General features: G+C 49.1%; 1 protein-coding gene across 3 annotated transcripts in view; it reads right to left on the bottom strand.

Annotated features, from left to right (window-relative positions):
- LOC122385119 (calcitonin gene-related peptide type 1 receptor-like) overlaps positions 1-21,610 on the bottom strand; it is a 137,659-nt gene extending 116,049 nt beyond the window's left edge. For 2 of the 3 annotated variants that reach the window (XM_043373125.1, XM_043373124.1), the window contains exons 1-2: positions 21,398-21,610; positions 8,853-8,906 (exon numbers count right to left, since the gene is read on the bottom strand). The gene's annotated coding sequence lies outside the window, so the exon portion shown is untranslated. The remainder of the gene's footprint in view (positions 1-8,852; positions 8,907-21,397) is intronic. The other variant, XM_043373123.1, reaches the window with a different exon arrangement.
- Positions 21,611-22,043: the final 433 nt, after the last annotated feature.

Consider the following 22,043-nt stretch of genomic DNA (forward strand, 5'->3'; position numbering starts at 1 on the left):
GTTTTTAGGAAGCCACGTCGTGCTCGAACAACTGTCGGGCCGCAGCTACCAACACAGTCGGTGATCGGGAGCCATTCCCAGCAGCAATCTCCATATGAGACGGTGGCCGAAGTGACAGTCGAGAAAGGGTTTTACGATGACATTACCGGAGCTGGGTACGTCGGGTCTTCCCGACAACATTGCACAGGCCAGTTTGCTGTTCGTAGGCACGCTTGGCGCGTGAATCTAATTGTTCAAATCAAGGCTATAGTTCAAACTTCAAATGCCAAAAACGTTCCAATAGTTGTAACGGCCAAGTGTTTCGGATTAGTTCAGCTATGGTCAACGGATAATTAGAGAATGATGACGGTCATTAATGCATTCTTCGAGTACATTGGATAATAAGATAAAAGCTGAGGCTATAGGCATTAATGCAGTAGGTATGTACCACAAAACTCACAATAATGCAGACGCTACGAGCAGCAGAGTCCAATCGCTAATGGTAGTAAAGTCAAGAAGCAATGTGTGCGAGGAAAGAAATGTGAGGAAGTGACTGTAAGACCTTCATCTAAGTATGCGAAAACGAATAGCATACAACATTTGAAGGAAAGACAATGAACTCAGATATTGTTAATTGGCAATATAGTTAAGAAGACCATAACAAATTGAAGTAGCGTAAAAACAGCTATCGGAATACAAGTGTGGATGAAAAGACAACTTCCTGACTGAATGGATGACCGTCTGGCCGCAGAGAGCGACTATCAAGTGACACTGTTGGTTAACTCCTGTGCCAGCGACCCCGACCGGGCCCTATAATGTCCCGACACCGGCTTTTTGTCCGATAAGCGTCCCATTACCGGCGATCGGCAATGCAAACGGCCCGTGTCCGAGGCTGCCGGACGGCTCCGGTGGGTGTCGCCGACGGCGGCCAGCCACGTTCCGCAGGGGATTAGTGGGCCGCACCTGACGGCAGGCAGCGCCGCGCCGAGAGACGGGCTGGGGCGCCCATGCCGCAGCGCCGGCCTGTGGAGCGTGGCCTGTGGAGAGTCGGCCGAGCTACCGCTGCCAGCCGACCGCCGAGCCGCCGAGCCGCCGAGTAAAGCCAGCCACCCGAGCGGCACCGAAAGGGCAGCTATCCGTAAAAAGCGGAATCGTGGCTATTTGATTGTTTTTACTCGTGCGTAAAATGCGGATTAAATGGCACGGCGGATGGGGGCTGCAAATTTGTGCTGACGATTACAAAAAGCAGCCTGCTTTAAAGGAAGTTATGGTACGGGTCTCGCGGGTTTTAGCGGTAGGTTTTGCACCTAGAAAATTTAGTGTACTTCAAGCTATATCTTCGTCGTCTTAAGCTTTTAAGTGTTGAAGATGCGATCGAATTGTTGGGTAACAAGCCGGCCATGATCGTGTAAAATGGCTTCATCGTAGATCGATTAGTTTCTGAGATATAGGTAACCGGAAATGTAAAAGTGCAAAACCTACCGCTTAATCTCGCGAGAGCCGTACATCGATCAAACTAAAAAGGCGAAGTGGTTGTAGAATAAAGCTTGTATACAGCCAAATAATAAGCAAGATTATTTGCACGATAAAAAGAAACATGTGAGGAAACGAGCGGCTCGATAAAACAACCACACTGAAGGGATGCATTACCTTTATCACTTCATAGTGCACCTGCGCTTGTCATTAGCATTTAATTCAGTTTAGACAATTAATATCATCACCCAACTACCACTTAAGCTCAGCAGCGGTAGACCTGAATTAAATTTTCTGCCACCGACTCTGGCACAATGCCAGCCGCCCGGCGGACTCAGAAACCCGAATCGGTCCGGTAATTCTAGGCAGGGGCGAATTAGTCTGTTCCGAGCACTGGTGAGGGGCGCTGCGTGTATCTTCTACAGCGAGTCAGTCTGCGCCTAGCGGTGGCCGTGACCGGACGCGCGGGGTCAGCTGGTGCGCGCCGCAACTGCTCCGGTGGTCTGGGCCGCGAGTGGTCAGTGGTCACGGGGGCGCTCAGTTGGTTGTGGCTGAATCATACGGCCCATGCCGAGATTTAACAGGAGTGGTAGCAAGTGTTCTGCTGAGAGAGTGGCAGAGACAGTGAGGACGGAACGACGGAGAACTGTGAGGACGGTGTCGTGAGTGCAGCGGACTGGGGCAATTTTAGTGGTCGAGCGACGAGCTCCAGGTTGGAGGACGCTGCAGGATTGGGAGCGAAAATAATGGGCTCAGCCAGGCAGAAGAAAGATGCAAGCGGTCGCGCTCAGGTTCGCGAGGGTTCGCAACGCCGGGCGGCGCCACCGCTGCCGCCTGGTGCGGCGCGTCGGGCCCAGGCGCCGCTGGCGGGCGGGGCCGGTGACCCGGGCCGCTCAGGTGGCGGGCCCAGCCGCGGCCAGGGGTCGGTCAGAGAAATGATCTCCCAGCTCAATTCGAAGAGGGAAGGCTCTGAGCACAGGAGCAAGCGGCCCAGAGATGCGACCGACGACTCGGAGACTGAGGTCGAGACGGACGCGGAGCGGGAGACGGAATCCGGCGTCCTCACGCCGAGACTGCTCCGGGCGGAGCTGGCCGAGCTGACGCGGGTTCTGTCTACCAAGATGGAGGAGTCCGTGGAGAGGCTACGACAGGAGCTCGGCGACATGCGGCAGCGAGTGCTGGACCTCGAGGGACACGTCGAGCGGCAGGGCGTCGAGCTCGACGAGCTCCGCTCGGCGGTCGACCGGCGGGATGTGAGGATCTCGGAGCTGGAGGGAGCGGTCACGGAGCTGGAGATGGATAGGAACCGTCACTTTCTCGTCTTCGATGGGCCCGGCGTTCCTCCTCCTCCGGACGACCGGGAGCCGTGGAAGGAAAACGTCTCGGAAACTGTCGTGAAGACCGTGCGTAAATATCTGCCGGACATTGAGGTGAGGGCGACTGACATTGTGCAGTCGTATCGTGTTGGAAAGGGGAAAAGGATTGTTTGTCAGTTTGTGTCTGTGGGTCAGAGCAGCGTGCGGGAGCGTATTTATCAAAAACGTGTTTCATTAGGAAAAGATGAGAATGGTCGTCGACGAGACAAAAATGATCAGCTTTACGTAAATGAAAGATTATGTGACGCAGCGGAGGCTGCCTACGCTAAACTGCGCAAAGCGAAAAGAGAAGGAACTATTCATAGTGTTTTTACACGTCAGGGACACATCTTTGTTCGGTTGATTGAGCACGGTCAGGTCATAAGAGTGCGTAACTGGAACGACCTGAGTGACGTTCTAAAAACCAGTGAATATCATGACGCTTAGGTCACATGGACATGTTTGTTCGTCATGCTTTTTGTCTTTGCTTGTTTGGATTGGGGCTTTTGTGTTGCGCTGTGTTCTGTGCTCGGTCTCGGACCGTTGCTCGTTGCATTGTGCCGCTCTGGGTCTCGGTGCTCCCGCAGCTGGCTGGCCTGGGTCCGCCGCTGCGTTGTCTCGCCGGCGCCGGCCGCTGCCTGTCGTCTGGGGTGTGCGTGCGTGCGCCGCCCCTGCCCGGTTGGTGGGTGGGGCTGGGGCAGGGGCTCGGGCGGGGGAATGCGGGGAGGGTTTGACGGGCGAGGTGTGGAGAGTGTGCGAGAACGTGTCCGGCGGTGAAAGCGCTAAATTTAGGTGGATTTCGAATGTTACGTGTTGGTATGATTTTTGTCAGTTTCATCTTTAGTCATGGCTGAATTAAGACTTGCCTCATTCAACGTACGAGGTTTAAGGCAGAGAAGTAAGAGACGTGCTATTTTTCATTTCATTCACACAGTATATCCCAATCACATAGTAGCATTACAAGAAACACATTCTTTGGCATCAGATGCTAAGGCATGGAAGGCTGAATGGGGTGGAGAAATCATTTTTGCACACAGTCCGAGCGTAAATGAGTCCGGAGTAGCCGTACTTATTCCCAGATCGTTACAAGCGCGCTGTTCTGTTCTCAGTGCGGAGTCCGATGATCAGGGCCGACTTGTTGTGGCATCCTTACAGATTGAAACATCATGTCTGACATTGTTTGCGGTTTACGCGCCTACGCGAGGGCACGACAGGCAGCAAATGATTTTTTATGAAAATATCCGTGAGAAATTGGAGGCTTTGTCCATAGAAGAACTAAAATATGTTGTTTTATGCGGAGATTTTAACGTACAGTTAAGTAAGCACGATGTCGCAAAACAGAGATTTCGACCTACACGAGCCACAAAAGTTTTAGCAGGTATTTTAGAAGACTTGTGTTTGGTGGATGTGTGGAGGGAATTGCACCCGGACACCGTTCAGTATACGTGGCGACGCCTTGAACCTATGCAGCAATCGCGGATTGATTACATAATTGTCAGTAGACACCTGGTCGAGAACCGCATGGTTAGTGGGGCGGATATCCAACCCGGGGTGTTGAGTGATCACAGTGTGGTAACTTTTACGGCAAAGCTTATTTCTCTCAAAAAGGGGCCAGGATTGTGGCGGTTTAATAAGTTGCTCTTAGAGGATAGTGAGTTTGTCTCGGAAGCTAAGCAAGAGATAAGCCAGGCAAGTAGGGCGCAACATATTTATGAGTCAGTTCATGACATGGGCTTAAGATTAGAAATCCTATTAGGTCAAATAAGGACTATAGCTGTGCGTAGGAGCAAGGCGATGGCTAGAGAAAAGCGAGATAGAATAGCGCAGGCCATTAAAACAAAAGAAGAATTAGAAAAGGAGCTTGCTAGTAATCAGTCCGCGGACGTGATATCGAGATATGAAGAAGCAAAAACGGCGTTGGATGAAGTGCAGGAAGAGAATGGGCGACGAGCAATGCTCTTTTCGGGAGCTCGATGGTTAGAGCAGGGTGAGAAGCCCACGAGATATTTTTTCGGACTTTGTGCTAAAAGAAACGCGGGTAAAAACATAACCGTTTTGAGAACAAGTAATGGGGAACTTCTATCAGAAAATAAAGAGGTATTGCGGATGTGTAAGGAATATTTTGAGAAGTTATATACTTCCAGAGTCAGTAGACGGGATGCTAATGATCCTGATGTTTTGGAATTTTGTTGGCCAGTATGCCCGCAGTTGAGTGAGCCCGATAAGGCATCGTGTGAGGGGCTTATTACGCACGAAGAGTGTAAAGACGCCCTCCAATCTATGCTTAACAATAAAGCTCCATCAGTTTCAGGATTTTCCAAAGAATTCTTTTTGTGTTTTTGGGACGAGTTAGGTGATTTAGTTGTCGATTACATAAACCAAGCAAGAGAAAAAGGTCAATTCTTTTGGACGCAACGTAGATGAGTGATAACTCTCATCCCAAAGAAGGGTGATCAGACTTTGTTGAGGAATAAACGTGCTATATGTCTTTTAGACACGGTTTACAAAATTGTGGCCAAGGTTGTTGCGAATCGTCTTGCGCGGGTTGTGCATGAGCTAGTATCTGAAGATCAGACCGGAGCCATTAGAAATAGATATATTGGAACCAATTTACGGACGATAGCAGATGTAATTGAGCTGTGTGAAAGGGAAGATAAAGAGGGCATTTTAATGGCTTTAGATTTTAGAGATGCGTTTAACTCTGTTGAACATGCGTTTGTATATGAAACGTTGAAGCGTTTTAATTTCGGAGATGATTTCATTGGATGGGTAAAGCTACTTCATAACGGATCTGAATTGTCAGTTATCAATAACGGTTATACCACAGATTGGTTTAAGCCATCTAGAGGATTGCAGCAAGGATGTCCCGCCTCTGCACCAATTTTCGCACTTGTGGTAGAAATTTTGGCTTTAAGTATTAAAGCGAATAATGATATTCAAAGAATACGATGGAAAAGTGAGGAATACATTATAACTCAGTATTGCGACGACACAACCATATTTGTCAAAAATCATGCTTCCGCAGAACGGGTCTGCAGCCTGGTTCAAAATTTTGGAAGTTTTTCAGGTTTGATGCTGAATGTAGATAAGTGTAATTTTATGTGGTTAGGAAAAAGTAAGTTGTCAGAGCGGACAATATGCAGGACGCGTCCTAAATCAGAAGTTAAGATACTTGGAGTTTGGTTTAGCGCTAAACATAATTGTTGTGCTGTTAATGTAGATCCTGTTATAGGCAAAATTAAACGCACTTTGAATATGTGGATGCAAAGGGACCTCACGATAAAAGGGAAGATAACGATAGCGAAATCACTTATAGTATCGCAAATGACGTACCTCATGGCAGCGGGTGAGGTTGATAATGCACGCATCCAAGAGATACAAAAGCTTATTATGAAATTCATCTGGAGGGGGAGGCCACCGAAAGTAGCTGGAAGAGTACTGAGACAGAATGTTGAGGAAGGTGGATTGAATGCACCTGACCTTGACATGATATATAAGGCGCAGCGGGTTGCATGGCTGAACCGAATGATGAAACATTCAGAGCTTACATTTGTGAGAATGTTTTGTCAGAGACTGAAGATCGAATCATTGAAAGATATTTTAAATGGTCACTACAGTGATAAGTGGGTTAAAGGACTGAATTTGTCACCTTTTTATAGAGATATGCTGCTGTGGTACAAAGATATCATCCCACGGAAGGAGCCCAGCTGCGGCAGAGAGGTGCGGCTGCAGCTAATTTGGCATAACCAGGCAATTAGGATTGGAGGGAAAACTATTTACTGCAACGCGCTCGCCAAAAAAGGGGTACGCTATATTGACGATTTCATTGGAGAAAACGGAAGGATGTTAAGCTATTCGGAATTCGTGAGTAAGCATGGGGTCGGATGCGTTGATCCTCTGACGTATACTGGACTGTGTCAAGCAATTCCTGTACAATGGAAGGCCCTGGCTGTTAATACTGCAAAGTTAACTATGGCAGAAAAGACGGCTACTGCTAAAATTTATTACGGAGATCGTGAGGTCGAATTGTCTGGGTTAAGAACTAGTAACTTTTATGCAATGCAGATGCCAACTTTTATACCTACTGCCCAGGAGCGGTGGACTGCGGAAGGAATCGATTTTGGAGATCGCTGGGCAAAGATCTATAGTTTGCCATTTAAAATAACCAAATCAACTCGTTTACAAAGCCTCCAGCACAGAATAACTCATCGATATTTTCCCACTAAACGATTTTTATTTAGCAGGAAAGTGGTGCCAGACCCCTTTTGCGACGAGTGCGGTGAGGTAGACGATCTGCAGCATTATTTCGTGACGTGTCCGCATTTGAGTGCTTTCTGGGATAGGCTTTCGGATGCTATCAGTAACAAGGTTAGGAGACGTGTTCATCTGCAATTTGACAGCACGACTGTATTATTTGGATGCCTGATGGGTCCAAGGTCGCTCAATATGGCTATATTGTATGCCAAGCAGTTCATTTCTCATCAGAAATTTTGGAATGGTGATGTGAGGTTGGATGGCTTTTTGAGATATATTTGTAAAATGTTCGAGGTAGAAAAATGTGCGGCGAAATGGAATGATAACTTAGAGGCATTCAGAGACGCATGGAGGCCATTCATGTCAGACGACCTCCAATTGGAACTGTAAAGTGTCGAGAATGTATTGTGCAACGTGCAGTGATTAGGTTGCATGGGTACTGGCTGCGTTCTTACGTAGGTAGTGCGTAGGGAGGAAAGTCGTGTTTATGTGGATGGTTTTATGTGTGTTTTAGGTGTATTTAGGTTTAAGATGTGTTTTTAATGCATATGAGTTGATGATCTTTGTAATAAAAAAAAAAATCATCACCCAACTACCACTTAAGCTCAGCAGCGCGTAGACCTGAATTAAATTTTCTGCCACCGACTCTGGCACAATGCCAGCCGCCCGGCGGACTCAGAAACCCGAATCGGTCCGGTAATTCTAGGCAGGGGCGAATTATACAAATTGGGATCCTAATTGCGGTAGTAGCACTGGCCTGTTCGTTATCTCCATAGTTTCTCACCCAGTCCCGTCAGCCGGGAACGCTAATTAGAGCATCATCTCACAGTGGTAAGTCGTCATCCGACAGAGGAGCGGGACAAACACACATCCGGGGTGTGCCGGGATCCCACCCGTCTGCATTGTGCAGATCACTGGTGTTCAATGTTGTTGAACAAGTTTTGAGCATTGCTGGTGAATAACTGAGCAATGCGGACGCTATTCGCCAGTACCTTATCCACCTTAGCTGGGTATTTTCATCAGAGAAATCCCTTGCTTCAGGAGGTCACTTATCAGCCACTGAACGCATGGGGATCAGCAAAAATAGTAATAAAAGAACAGACACTACAGCTACTCAAGAATAGCTGGCGTCCCATTAGGCCACAACTTACACTCAACTGTAACAGCGAATTGTGACATCTCACGTCTTTATACTCGTATTATTCTGCAACATTGCTGAATTCAACAGTGTTTGTAGATGCACTTTGTATGCTCAGAATTATTAATATAACCTTATATTCCCCGTAACCGATTCCACTCTGTCGATTGAGATTGACACAGGAAAGAACTCAATAATGCACAGTAATGCAGCCTGGTAAGTTAATCAGGATCGTCTGCTGCACTAATCCAATGTGCCCTCGTAAGTCGGGTGTTAATCAGGCTCGAATCGTTGATACTGATGGCGTTAACGATTGATCATGATATCGTAGGATTGAGTACGGTATTCACAGATAATAGCTACAAACCTAACTACAGATTTTTCGTACCTATATGTCAACCTTCTTAACGACTTCGGTCGCTTTAGCATGCTAATTGCTATTTCATCCATGGCTTTAGTATCGGCGATTTCGATAGAGATAGCTGCTTGAATTTGCAACTAATAAAATTATCTAAAAAGACGCTGAAGCGTGGAAAAAAATCGGAAGAAGTTGCAAAACGAGAAACTATATTGCATGATGAAAACATCTGAATTCTGGATGGTAAACTACCCAAATACAAACAAAAATGATCAGAGGGTAAGAGTCAGCTTACCTGCACCGTGTTATAAGCAGAATGCGTAGAACAGACCTCCGTTCTTGAATATTTCTGAAAGGAAAAAATACAAGCAATCAAAGACAGTCACCAATGGCATACCTATTTCACCAGCATTCATTCAATAAAATGATGTCAAATAAAAAACAATGTCAATCACAAGAACAATAAGTACTAATGGTGCGGTCAGCGGTATGAAAATATGTCGATACATTCGGTACATCGGTTTCGCTCATGAAAAACAACGTGACTTGAACGCTTTAGTTAGTTCATTCCCGCAAAAAAAAATGCTGAATTTCATTTGAATGGATCCATTTCAGCGCGCGGTGAGAAAACGTAATTCAGTCACTGTGTTACAGGGTTGTGCTCGACTCAAAAAAATTTGCCGACTCGACTCATCATTCAACTTCAGAATGCCCTGACTCAACTCTGACTCAAACAAGGAGCTGATTTTTTCCCTTGACTCGACTCATGACTCAAGCGGCTCAATGAAAATATGAGTTGACTCAAACTTGACTCAAATTTTTTTGTTGAGTCAAGTGTGTTGACTCAAAATTGACTCAGATAAAAAAGTTGTTGAGCGGGGGGGGGGGTGAAAAAATCCGGCAGGAGGGCCAGGCCGAAGTTGTTAAGCATGGGGAGGATGAAAAACTTATACTATATATTGTTTCTAGAAAGTTGAGTCAGCTGACTCATGTTCCTAAATGTTTTTGACTCAACTCAATGTCAAAAGTTATTTTACTGACTCAACTCTGACTCAACTCAACACCTTAATATTTTTGTCCGACTCAACTCTGACTCAACTCAACAGCTCAACATTTTATCCGACTCGACTTAAATCTGACTCATTTGAGTCAGAGTTGAGTCAAATTTCTGACTCGACTCATGAGTCAAGCACAACCCTGCTGTGTTAGCAGAGACAATAGCTATTTCATCTAACAGTTATCAAGTCATGGATGAAACATTCATCAAATTTAAATTATTTTACCTTCAGAACTCGGGTGAAACTAATAATGCATTTTTTCGTATTGCCAAGAGAGTTGTCAAATCAACAGCATCTAGCAAATTCGCGACAGTGCTATCGGCCCACTGGTAAACCGATCCGTCTGGCGCCACCCCTGTCCGGGATTCTATTTCATCCTGCAGCCAACCGTGTGCCAAGTTCGTCATTGGCTGCAACTGATTCGCTTTGATGGAGTTCTACGCCTCTTGTACTAGTCACCACGTCACCCCGCCCGCGCTATTCTGATGGCAGCCGCGTGAGGTTCTAACCCGGACTTGACTGAATCACTCGCGGTCCACGCCGGCTCTATCAGGATTCATTACCACTCCCCTCCCTTCCCTCCCTCTGAGAGGATCCCCGGCAGCCCCCCCCCCCCCCCCGGCAGCGGAGAGCACCATAAATTCATCTGTCGCGGGAGGGGCTGCGGGGGGAGGGGGAAGCCACCCAGCCTGTCGCCACCCATGTGGTAATGGAGCTTGACATTGCGGTCGGAGAGATGGATCCCATTGGTGCTGGTGGCTGGCGCAGGATCAACTGGGACAGCTCTGGGAAGATGGTGGGAGGGTCAGTAAGGTAAAAAAGGCGGAACACGTGTTGGATAGGAGCGTGTGTTCCTTTCTGGAAAGATGATTCCTAAATGGAAAGAAAAGATCAATACACTGTGACGGGCTGTGACGGGCTATAGGCGCGCGGTTACCACTGAACTGACGGAGAGGTGGTACTGGTATCGCACGAGTTGTGACTGAAAGAGGAGGCGGTCGCCTGGATATAACTAAACACTGATGACAGGGAGGAGGTAGCTGACATGGGGACAGCAGAGGACCACAATGAAGTGGATAAATGAGAGTTGGCATGTGTATACTGACAGAAGGGAAGAAATAGCCGAGATGGTGCCATTAAAAAGATTTACACGGCACACCTAATAGAAGTGATAAAGAACCCGTCAGCTAAAAATTATCGACTGGGAACTGTCAACTACTGAAAGCCAGACAGAGGGAAATAATAGCCGCAAGAACTGCAGTTTCAAAGAAAACGTGAGATGAATGTCAATTTCACAGGCATTTATTATGTAGAATTAGATGACATAAAGACGAAATATTTTCAGTTTGAGATCAATATTTACTTTTAAGTTTAACTACAATATGCTGTCCAATGCTTATTTGGAGTTAATTGATAACTATTTCTGTTTCATTTTCCTATATAGCGACGCATGTTCTGAAACATAGAAATCAACAAGGGTTGAATAGTGCCGTTTACATTTACCGACCTATCGAAAAAAAATGTTCAATGGAAATTATTGCAATCCTCGGCCAGGACATGCCAATCAACGTGCATTTCTGTGTTCAAATTCTTACTTCCTTATTACACCATGTGCTTTTATCATTCTCAATAAAATATTGTGAATGAATTCCATTCCACTCCTGCCAAGGTCCGCTCAATCCGTTGTCTCGACATTTCATCACGATTTGTTTTACCTACACCGGTTGACATTTGATTGCCGTTGAGACGAATGCCTCTTATCCGCTGACGTATGTCAGAGATGTTCTATCCAATTCCACATGGATGTCTGTTATGTGCTCTGAACAGCAATACATGTCGGCATTCAGTTCCATTGTTTGTGGGGAGTCTGCACCTGCACAAAACAGGCAGTTTTAAGATCGCAATTTCATTCAGAATCACGTTGATCGATATGTCAGTTTTACGTAGCCACAGAAATGAAGCCTTGAAGACCTCACTGCGACTTCAGATAACCGGAAGATGATAACAGATTTCGCTCGCTGCCTCCATCCGATCCTGCCCGGCTTTTCTCGCCAATACCCGGTTCAGCAAACGGGACAGTTTTTTCATGGCAATAAGCTGCAGGCAGCCGGCTGTTCATGAATAGCGATCTGCCAGAATTGGCCCTCGGCGTAACTCGGGAGCCACTTGACCTTGTGAAGAAGACGGTCATGAACAGATCTTGAACTGCCGCTACCATATCCACCACACACCAACCATATTTACGCCCCGGGTTTGCATAAACACATCACTCATATAAGCATGCAGACATGAATCACTGCGCCTTTGCAGCTTGGAAAGCTAAGGCATATTTTTTCTTTCCCATTTTTGGTAAACGGAGGGATGCGCGACACTAGCACAGTCTTTTGTCGTTTGATTTCTGACAATACTCTTCTATCCGATAAACATGCATAAGCGACGTAACAACGCCCCAATGAGCCTCGCGCCCTCAACTCAGTCCCAATTCCCCGGAGAACCCACCCACACAGAGGTCACACCCACCTTCAGGGGCGCGGGAACTACGTTCAGACTGGGGGGAGGGGGCACACCATAATAGAGATCTACCTAGGGTACCCCCAAATCTAGTTTTCTCACCGGTTTTAGGCCACTTATTTTTATCCCTTGGCTTTTTCAACAAAAAAGAAAACATTTGCAAAAAAAGTGTGGTATTCCGTCTCAAAGCTGTGGGGGCATCGCCCCCACGGCCCCAGAGTTGGGGGGGCAAGCTGCCCCCACTGCCACCCCCCCCCCCGGCTCCCGCGCCTATGTCCACCTTCCTGGCCTCCTGACCCCTAACCTTCACCCTGCGCCGGCGCCGGGGCGCCACCACACGCCGCCATCGACACGCGCTATCGGGACGTCATCGGCACGTCATCGACACGTCATCGGGCCGTTTTCCACACGTCAGCCGTCCGGCGGAGTATGCTACCGCCCGGTGAACTGTTTGGGTACGCGATAAACCAGGACCGTTTTTATGCCCCGGAGCACCGCCAGGGGCAGAGGAAGTGAGAATGGTGGAAGGGGAGGGGTAGACGGATGTGTGAAGAGGACATCGTGAAGACTAGATCGTCAACTCCGCCTTGATAGGAAAAGGATGGTTACCGAGTTTTAAGCCAACCGCTTGGGGATTACCATTAGCCTCGCCATACATAATTTTCATGATCTTCAACGGGAAAACGACCCTGCATATCGTCTCCATACACGATGCACCAAAACCGTCCTACCTTTATCAGCTTAATGCATATAAGCCGCCGAGCAATTCCACTCCATCGTCTGTATCTGTGTGTCATGCACAAACTGAGCAGTCCAGAGTGACTACACATCGGTCTATCGGATGCCACGTGCCACACGGATCGGTTAGATCACCTTCACCGGTCACCAACAGAGCTGGAGGGGCCGTGGGCGGCTGTAGGACAGAGGAGCGATGTCAGTACCATAGCAGGCACCGGCAGGCCCCGTGCGGACCCGGTATTAGGCGGACAATAGACATAACTCCACGACTGCGTCGTTCTTCATGGTTCCAGCTGCCGATGGCATGCCGCAGAGATACGCTTATCCAGGCATGACAGACGGAAAACTGACAGGCTCCTAGGTGAAATGAATAATGTGATCAGGGTCGGATAGCACAATTGAAGTCTGAGCGCGCAGGAGACCGAGAGAGGGTGCTGTGGTCGAATCAATCAACTGGCTGGACTATCACGGCTGCACGGCCTCAGAGTTATGGCATCCGTGACGTAAGAGAAATAGGGAAACATGAGATATTGGTGGCTTCGTCTCATCAATAATTCATTTTCCGCGGAGCCACATGATGCATTTGAAGGTGGAATACGAAACGATTGTTGTTTTTCACATGTTGTTGTTGTTGTTGTTGTTGTTGTTGTTGTTGTTGTTGTTGTTGTTGTTTCTTATGCTGCTGAATTGTTGTTTTGTAACGACTATGTTAAAGAACGGCGCATCAAGTGCCAAGAGCAAAGAGCTGACAGATTCTCTTCTTGTTAACAAGCTACGACACTTGATTTATTGCATGTCAGTGTGAATTAGCAAGCACCCTTCCAGTGAATGCCGTCACCAAATGAAGCTCATGATTAACTAAGACATGACAATGGAATGCTGGTGTCTCCAGCAGCCGGTTTTCGATCGCGATTCAATTTGTTTAGCCCCCATGGCCAGCTATGTGCGGTTATGGGTTGTCGAGGATTTTCATTCATTAGTGGATCTGAGATGCGATTAGTTCGAACCAAAGCAATAATAATTTTGTACATGGATTTATTATCTGTCAGCATACAGTGATAGCTAGATTTTGAAGGTTGCCAAGACGTTACCTTACGTCAGATTGTTTAAGTCCTAATCATTGCTGGCGAATGACAAGTGTTTGCCGTGTTGAGGATCCTAATCCACATCAGTTGGCAAAATCTGCATGTAGAAGTGTCATGAAGATGAGCTCTACCACGTGGCATACAAGCTACCGAACACTTATACGGAAACGCGCCACTCCCCTTACCTGTGTGTATCTCCTACCCCCCCCCCCCCTCCCTCCCCCCCCCCCGAGACCCGCAAATGCGGGGTCAGGGTCAACGCTATGCCATGGGCAGGGCTGGCAGCGCACCCACAGTCCGGCCTCATCGACAATACGACACCCGACAGCATTCCGATGGCTGTCTTATCCCGCGAGTGGCTCCAGGATGACCCTCTCCCCACCCGGACCGGCCGCACCCGCCCATAAAATCACCAGATTCCGTCTAGGCAGCGGTGTCTTCGGCGAAAATCTCCAGACTAAGGAACGTGACTGCGAATTTCACGTACTGTCAACATCGCAGTGCCAAAATGCGGCGGGTGGCGCGCTACCGCGTAACGCTTGTCGCGTGGCGCAGTTGCGCCACTCGCAGCGCAGAGCTGCGCCGGATAATCCGCCAAGCCCCTCAAGGTCACGTTAAACATCTCTGCATTATGCTAATCTGTCTTCGAGCCGCGTCCGTTGAGAGAGCGTCTATACGGCGAGTGGAGAGGTGACAGGGGGCCGGACGAGCCGCCCATTAGACCCCCGCCCCACCGCTTCCGGCACTGCGGTCGGCAGGGTTACCGTCTCTGGTCACTGGTCCCACTGGTCACTGGTATCTGGTCTCTGGTCTCTGGTCACTGGCCACTGGTCACTGGTCTCTGGTCTCTGGTTTCTAGTCTCTGGTCACTGGTCACTGGTCTCTGGTCTCTGGTCTCTGGTCACTGGTTTCTGGTCTCTGGTCATTGGTCACTGGTATCTGGTCTCTGGCCACTGGTTTCTAGTCTCTGGTCACTGGTCACTGGTATCTGGTCTCTGGTCTCTGGTCTCACTGGTCTCACTGATCTCTATTTACTGGCCACTGGTCTCTGTTCTCTGCTCATTTTGGTCAGTGTGACCGCAAATTCGCAGATGGCACGCAGTAGAATAATTTCGATGTTGAGAGGGGCACGTAAGCCGTATCTAAAAGGTGCAGCGCTGCTTAGTGCTTGACCATTAGGTGGATCGCTCGCAGTTAGCTTGTAATAACGCTTTACATGTTGTTATGCATTAATGAACTAGGAAATAGATTCATGACGAAAAGATGCCTTTTTGCCCTAGCGCAAATTTTGAAGAATACATGAGCTGAGATCACAAATGGGAGCTACTATAATCGTAAGCGACGATCAATTATCGATCGATCGACGATCGATTATAATCGTAGACGACGATAAGCTGGTAAAAGAATGAAAACACGCCAAATGATTCCAAGTTGACGGAGAACTGGGCTGAGAAAGCCACCCGAAGTAACCCTCTGGGTGTACCCAGCCACCATTGTGACACATATTAGCCCCATATATCAGCGCCATAACCCGAATAGGGAACAGCACATGATCCTCTCATTCGCATTCAGATCTGGCCTCCCGCCAAGTGCTAAACGTAGTTGATGCGAGAGGCCTCCATCATCCGCTCAGGGGCGCGGAGTGTGTTGACGGGCGCACACATCACCGAGACAGCGGGGCCGCAGCCAGCACCGCTACCGGATATACAGTGCACGCACCGCACACACACACACATACACACACATATCAGATCGCCCCGCATCCCTCGCACACGACACTGTTGATTGTCGCACGGGCACTCGAGAAAATAAGAGTGGCTAATGCGTCCACAAAGAAATATCGGCGGCCGCGACACGTATCCATTAGGTATGTCAACAGGGCTCCGGTCGGCCGGCCCACACGGTGGGGACCAGCTGCCGTCCGTCCCGGGGTCGAATGCGAGCCGAGGCACGACTATCGGACCGACCGACCGGCCGGCTACGGCCTCTCCAGCCCACAGCCGGAACCGTTTTGGCCGGAGGTGGCCACAGCGACACACCATGCATCATGCATCTGTGTAGTTTTCTACATGTTTAACTATATGTAGCTTGTGGGGTGCGGTGAAGTGCCCTGAATTCTGCTTGAGATGAATACCAATTACAAAAAAAAACACCGTGTTCAGCTGCCATTTGAAGTGGTAATTTATGCCATTTTAAGTCATTTTAAGTGGACGAGAAAATGGTGTATCAAATACGAGTATGGTGATGGATACCTACTTGCTGAGAGAGATAGCGTTTAACATACAATCCGTAAAACCATTCAAGCCCTGATGCTCAGTTTCTGGCAGAATTCACCGAGTAGTTAATTCTTATGGCTTTATTATATGTCACGAACAATTTTCAGCTCCAAATGGGGATAATCATCACACAAAAGCCATTGTCAAGTTCGATTCCAAACCGCACTTGAGCCTCTGAAGCTGCTTTTGCCCTGTTTTGAGGCTGAGTCCTCCGTCATAATTCCTCCACCCGCGGCTCCATCGACCCATGTGTATGTACGGTTCGAGCAGCGACCCCGTGCCGTTCCGTTTCCTGCGGCCGACCTCGCGTGAGATGACGCAACGGGCGGGGGCGAGCCCGGCGATGGGTCTCGTCACTAGAAAGCAGGTCCCATCACAGACAGGCACACGGAGATATCGGGCAGGGAGACGAGGCGATACCACTGCCGACCGGGCGGGCCGAGGGCGACGCACCGTCTGTTGTTGTAGGACCAGCCACAGGAAAATAGATACCACGCATAGCGCGATGTAATTAATCCCATAAGGGAATAGACGCGTGTGGTGTAATATAATTTACTGACAGCGAACAATACTAATCCCCAAAATTTGCAAAATTGATATCGATGTAAACGGCTATAATGAATGACAAGCATTAAATAACCTATTTATCTACAAATTTCAGGCTGAACGACACCTAAGCTTGGTGCATCTTGGTGCTCTTAGCAGCATGGTGAAAGTACTAACACTTCGGTATTTCAACAGCTACATCACGGTCATCCCTTTGCGATTTTACACGGGAGTGACGGGCAGCCGCCGTATCTGTTTCTATGTGAATCGGCGGCGGTCGCTGAGGGCCACGCGCGGCACCCTGGCCCAGTCACCTTCCGCCTTCCCGTAAAAGGCCACCAGATCGCCACCGTCGCGCCGGTCTAGACCGTTTGAGGGCCATGAGCACGAGCGTTCGGCGACCTCCCGGCGGCGCGGCGGCGCGGCGGCCTGCCGGGCTTACCTCATGTCCCCCGAGAGGGCCGACGCCAGACGTCGCGCCGAACGACAGCGACTGAATATTTAGATGCGTCGTGGGCACTGCAATGATACGTGGATAAGGAAATACGATACAGTCGAATGACAGGCATTGTTTAAGGCGCGGGGCGAGATAGAGATCTGGGGAGAAGCTACAGGAGTCGCCTCCATTTAGATAACGTTTAGCCCGTCCGTTTTGAAATAACGTACCGTAAATTTGGCTTGGCAGGGGATCAATTTGTCCGTATAAGGCGGTCGGAAAGGACTATGGTGAATGTCGCTGAGGAGAGCGCCAATAATGTCTTCTGGGTAGATGGTTGTTTTCACCTTGGCTGTCCAACTGCGGTTATCTGTGCGGGCTGGGCAATAAATCAATCATCGCTCCATCAGATAGCGTGGTGTCGGACGACGCATGGCGAGGGGACTCCAGACTCGTGGCGGAGGACATCCGCATGGACTGGCCCGCCGAGTTGGAGGTAGTGTGAGTGCCATATTCAGACACTCCATCTGCAGCGGGGACACTCATACGAGTGATAAAACTCTCTGACTCGTAACGGGCTAAATAGCATTAGACCGACGCATTAGACGCATTAGACTAAATAGCATTAGACGAAGTATGAGTGTGGTGCTTTCATACCAAAATAATCCTGCCTTACAATAAATCTAGCGCAACAACAGGTCGTAAGTGCCTTCACAGGGAAAACGTGGAGTGAAAACGATATCTTTTGCCTACTCTAGGATCGAGCTTACGTATCCTTAGTCCAAAATCGATCAGACATCGAAAGTCGAAAATAAGCCCTCACCAAATCCAGCTTACTGACCGGAATGTCCATGGACCGTTGTTCAAATCCTTCTCATGCAGTTGCGCAGCGCTGACTTTCTTTTCCAGCTACTGAATCAAAAATTTTACGCCAATGATGTATTTATGGACAATGCCAACAAATAAAAAACGCTGGGCGCCGGAGTTTTCACTCCCGGACAAATCCGTCAGGGCCTTAATTGACAAACGTTGTTGTATTGATAAACTCGGCAGCTTATCCTAACCGCGGCTCCGCGCCGGCTGTCTGTCAAATCATTTTATCCCTGGAGTGCCGGACTAGACAGCCGGGCACTAGCAATATAGTGTGCGTCACAATTGAAACACCTGCGCTTGGTACCCTGTAGTGGCCAGTCAGTAAGTCATTTATCGAAGATCGCTAACGCTAACTTCTTACGTTGCAGTGCCTCACTTCTGGTATTTACATCGAGCGACTCTCCTTCCAGGGGCCTGGGGAACCGATAAAAAAACATACGAGTAGGTAAAAGCAGGGAATATACGCCCACCAATTGAAACCGTTCACTGTTATTCGCCTTTTTTATTCAGAGGGATGGTCTGACCTTTCCCTGTTCCGACGCCTGTATATACTGTTTATACAGACAGATGCATGAAAACCAGGAAGTCTCAGAAGTGATTCATGATTCATTGCACAATGCACAGGGGTATTCTTTAGCGTGAACAATGTATAAACGAACACGAAAAGATACGGTTCGTCAGCTGAGCGCACCTGAGCGATGCGTGAGGGTATAATAGCCTTATACACCATTTCTCCATGGGAGAGTTGGACTAATCAGGTTTTATTGCCATCAGCTAGATATAACGTCTTGATTTTCATTCCATGACATAATTTCTGCAGATGCCAGCAAAACGATGCAATGTGTCGTCCATGTCAGGCTGCCACAAGCTGTTTCCTTTCCACTGAAAAGCCGGTCGGCCATCCGCGGGAGGCCCAGGGAGTGTATCGCTCGATATATTGACAATGAGCGTGGCTGGACGGTTTTTTGCCTCCCGCCGGGCCAGACGGGAAATAATGCCTGTCGACACCGGCTTAGCCCATCATTCCATATATCCTACACTATCTCCTCATCGGAAGACATGTAATAAATACCAAAAGCAGAGGCACGACTTTCCTATTAGGGGCTTATGTGAGCGATGTAGTGAATTCACTGACACAAATAGTTTCCATGGTAGTCGTTCACCTTTTAAAGGAATATCGATCAATTTCATGGAACAGAACTCATGCCTTATGCCATATCATGATATACATATTTTAAAGTTGCATGCCGTCTACATGGCCTTCAGGCAGCTCGAATAGTTCCTTAATCCTTCCTGATTTTTTTTTTTTGGGGGGGGAGGGGCAGAAACGAATTTCTACACTATGTAATGTATCCATCAAATAATATAACCTTCTAATAAATTGAAAACTCTACGAGCTATGACAGCCGCAGTTGCGGAGGTCTGCTGAGCAAATAAACGAACAATAAAAATGATCAACAGATGGTGCAGGCCAATAAAAGCATGGCATATGGCAAATCATATGCCATTTATCAGTAAACTGAAATTGCCTTTTTCAATTAATTATTGGATCGAGCAAAAGGAAAGAAACTGGATATATCCTTCCACGATCATGATCTGGTCCGATCCTGATTTCACGCCGCCGGAAAACCGGTTTCAGGTAGTACAAAGTACGCTCAGGAAGACGAGTGATCTCATCAGGGCCGACACAGGCCATTTCAGTCGCGAACTCGGCCTCAGATGTGCTGGTTTTCATGCAGACAGCGGCGCGGCCTGGGTGCCATTAGGGCGGCTAATCTGCGCCGAGCCAGGACAGGGACCTCAGATAGCGCTGACGAGCGTCTCTCGATGAGTCATTGAAACGCTAGACAAATACACATCCAGGATGAAAAATACGCGTCATGACTCACACGGCGCAGAAGTGTATGTGTCTTGGGCAGCAAACGTGTCTGTTTCTTGGCCACAGCGTGTGTAAAGTAACGAGCGCATATACAGGCCGAACAATGAGCATACATGAACGTCTGCCTTCTTGTCAGGTTTGGATCCCTGGCAGAGGAGCGCTCGTGTGGAGTATCTTTCATACCTGATGCGCTCTCAAATGACCACAAATCAGCACTCACACTGGCCGTTTGAAAGGGCGGCTGTCTGACGTATGTCACATCTCCGACCGGGGCCCGTGCGTGCCACGGTCACAGGGTCACAGGTCGGCCCGGAACGACGAGAGGTCAGCGGTGCGCCGTCTCCAATGCAGGTCACGCCCAGACGAAGGTCGCCACGAGTCTGATCACTCGAGCTCGGCTCCGTGGACACAGGTGACGCGCGGACAGAGACGGACAGACCGTGTCCTCCGCCATCGGACACGGTGGACACTATCGGAGGACACGGTCTGGCTGCCGCATTGGTCGCCCTGTCGCGGCCTTCGCACCGGGACAGCCAAACACATCAGTTTACATACGCAGTCCACGCCGCCGTGCATACCAAGTGTGATCTAAAAGTGGGTGAGAAACCTGGAATGTGCGCTGTGTGGTAACCTCAAGGACTAGACACGGCGTAGCAATACGTCCAAGTAGACGTACGAAGATTGACACACATGACAGTCTTAGACATGCCGTCTCTCCGACAATCGACAAGACGTACCAAGCTCGATAGACATCCCGCAGATCCACTCCTCCCATGAAGCTGTCAGGACAAAATCCCCAATGCGTCTCTGCACCACCGCGCACGTCGCGTGCCAACAAAAATGCGCCAAACGACCGCAGGCGAGCAGCGAGAGAAGCGGAACACTGGCAGCGCGCAGCTGGTAGCCAGCAGCGGCAGCGCGGCGGTGCGTTTGAAGTCGACACCTGCCGGTCCGCTCAGAGCGGACTGAGCCGGTTGAGCGGGTTTTGAACCCACTCAGCACAGACTCCTGTTCGTCTAGCCGCTCGCCGCGGCGCCAGTGCATCGTGTCTAGTTAATGAGCTGTCCATCCGGCCGGTTACGCTATAAATGAATCGTCAGTCGTTGTTCTATTGTTTAGTGAAGCGCTCCTTATCCGGGAAATCGCCCGATTGAGCTGATTTTTTAGCACCGTGTTTTGATTAGATCAATGACGTCGTCTAGGAAGTGGACTCCACAGGGTCATGATCAGGCTTCCTCTAATCCTACGTCAGTCTCCCGGCAGCCTGTCGCCGACACACCTCTCCCGCTGACGTCGACACTTCGAGCCGGGACAAGTCTCGGTCCGCGCCGGAGGAGCCGCAGCGCGCCCAGATACCGGATCGGCCAAGGACAAAAACAGCGATTCCGCCTCATAAGGGCGCTCGCTCGGGGCCCGTCCAAACCGTCTGCCCACCTACCGTATATCGCGGTCGAGAATCAGACGACCGCTGACCTGACGACCGGCGCACCGCTCAGTCCACTGGCACAGGATCCACACAGTCCACCGGCGACCGATCCACAGTCCACAGACGACGAGTCACAGTCCACCGCGACGGAGGCGGCGAGGCGACACGGACACGGAGCGACCCACCCGAGTGTCCCCACCGGACGGCGGCGGCGGCTCGACTGCCGGACTCCGGGGTGAATCCAGCCTCGGTGGCGGCGGCGGCGCGCCGAGGGGAGGGGCGGAGCGGAGGGGGCGGGGCGAGTGACCGCCGCCGCCGCCGCTACCGTCCCGTCCCGGTGGACACCTTTGATATGGCCGATACGGTACACTGTGTGATTATCCAGGTATGTTTACATGTATGGGTTTCAGGCTAAGTGGTGAAACGCAGCTTTGAATTATTCGTAGATAGCAGTCCTGGAAGCAAAGTGAAGAAAGGACTAAAAATGATTTACCTATGGATGCACAAAAATGAGGTCAATGTTTGCAGTGATTGTTAGTTATTTGAAAAGGATTACGGTACTGGAAAAAATCCTTTCAGCGTGATATTTTGGGTAAAACACAGTGTTCTAAAAAGTTCAAAATCACCGGCCACCGCAACCACCGCTAATCCCTCTAAA

Source organism: Amphibalanus amphitrite, unplaced genomic scaffold (genome assembly GCF_019059575.1).
Source record: "Amphibalanus amphitrite isolate SeventyFive unplaced genomic scaffold, NRLGWU_Aamphi_draft 000209F_arrow, whole genome shotgun sequence".
NCBI classification, from domain to species: Eukaryota; Metazoa; Arthropoda; class Thecostraca; order Balanomorpha; family Balanidae; genus Amphibalanus; species Amphibalanus amphitrite.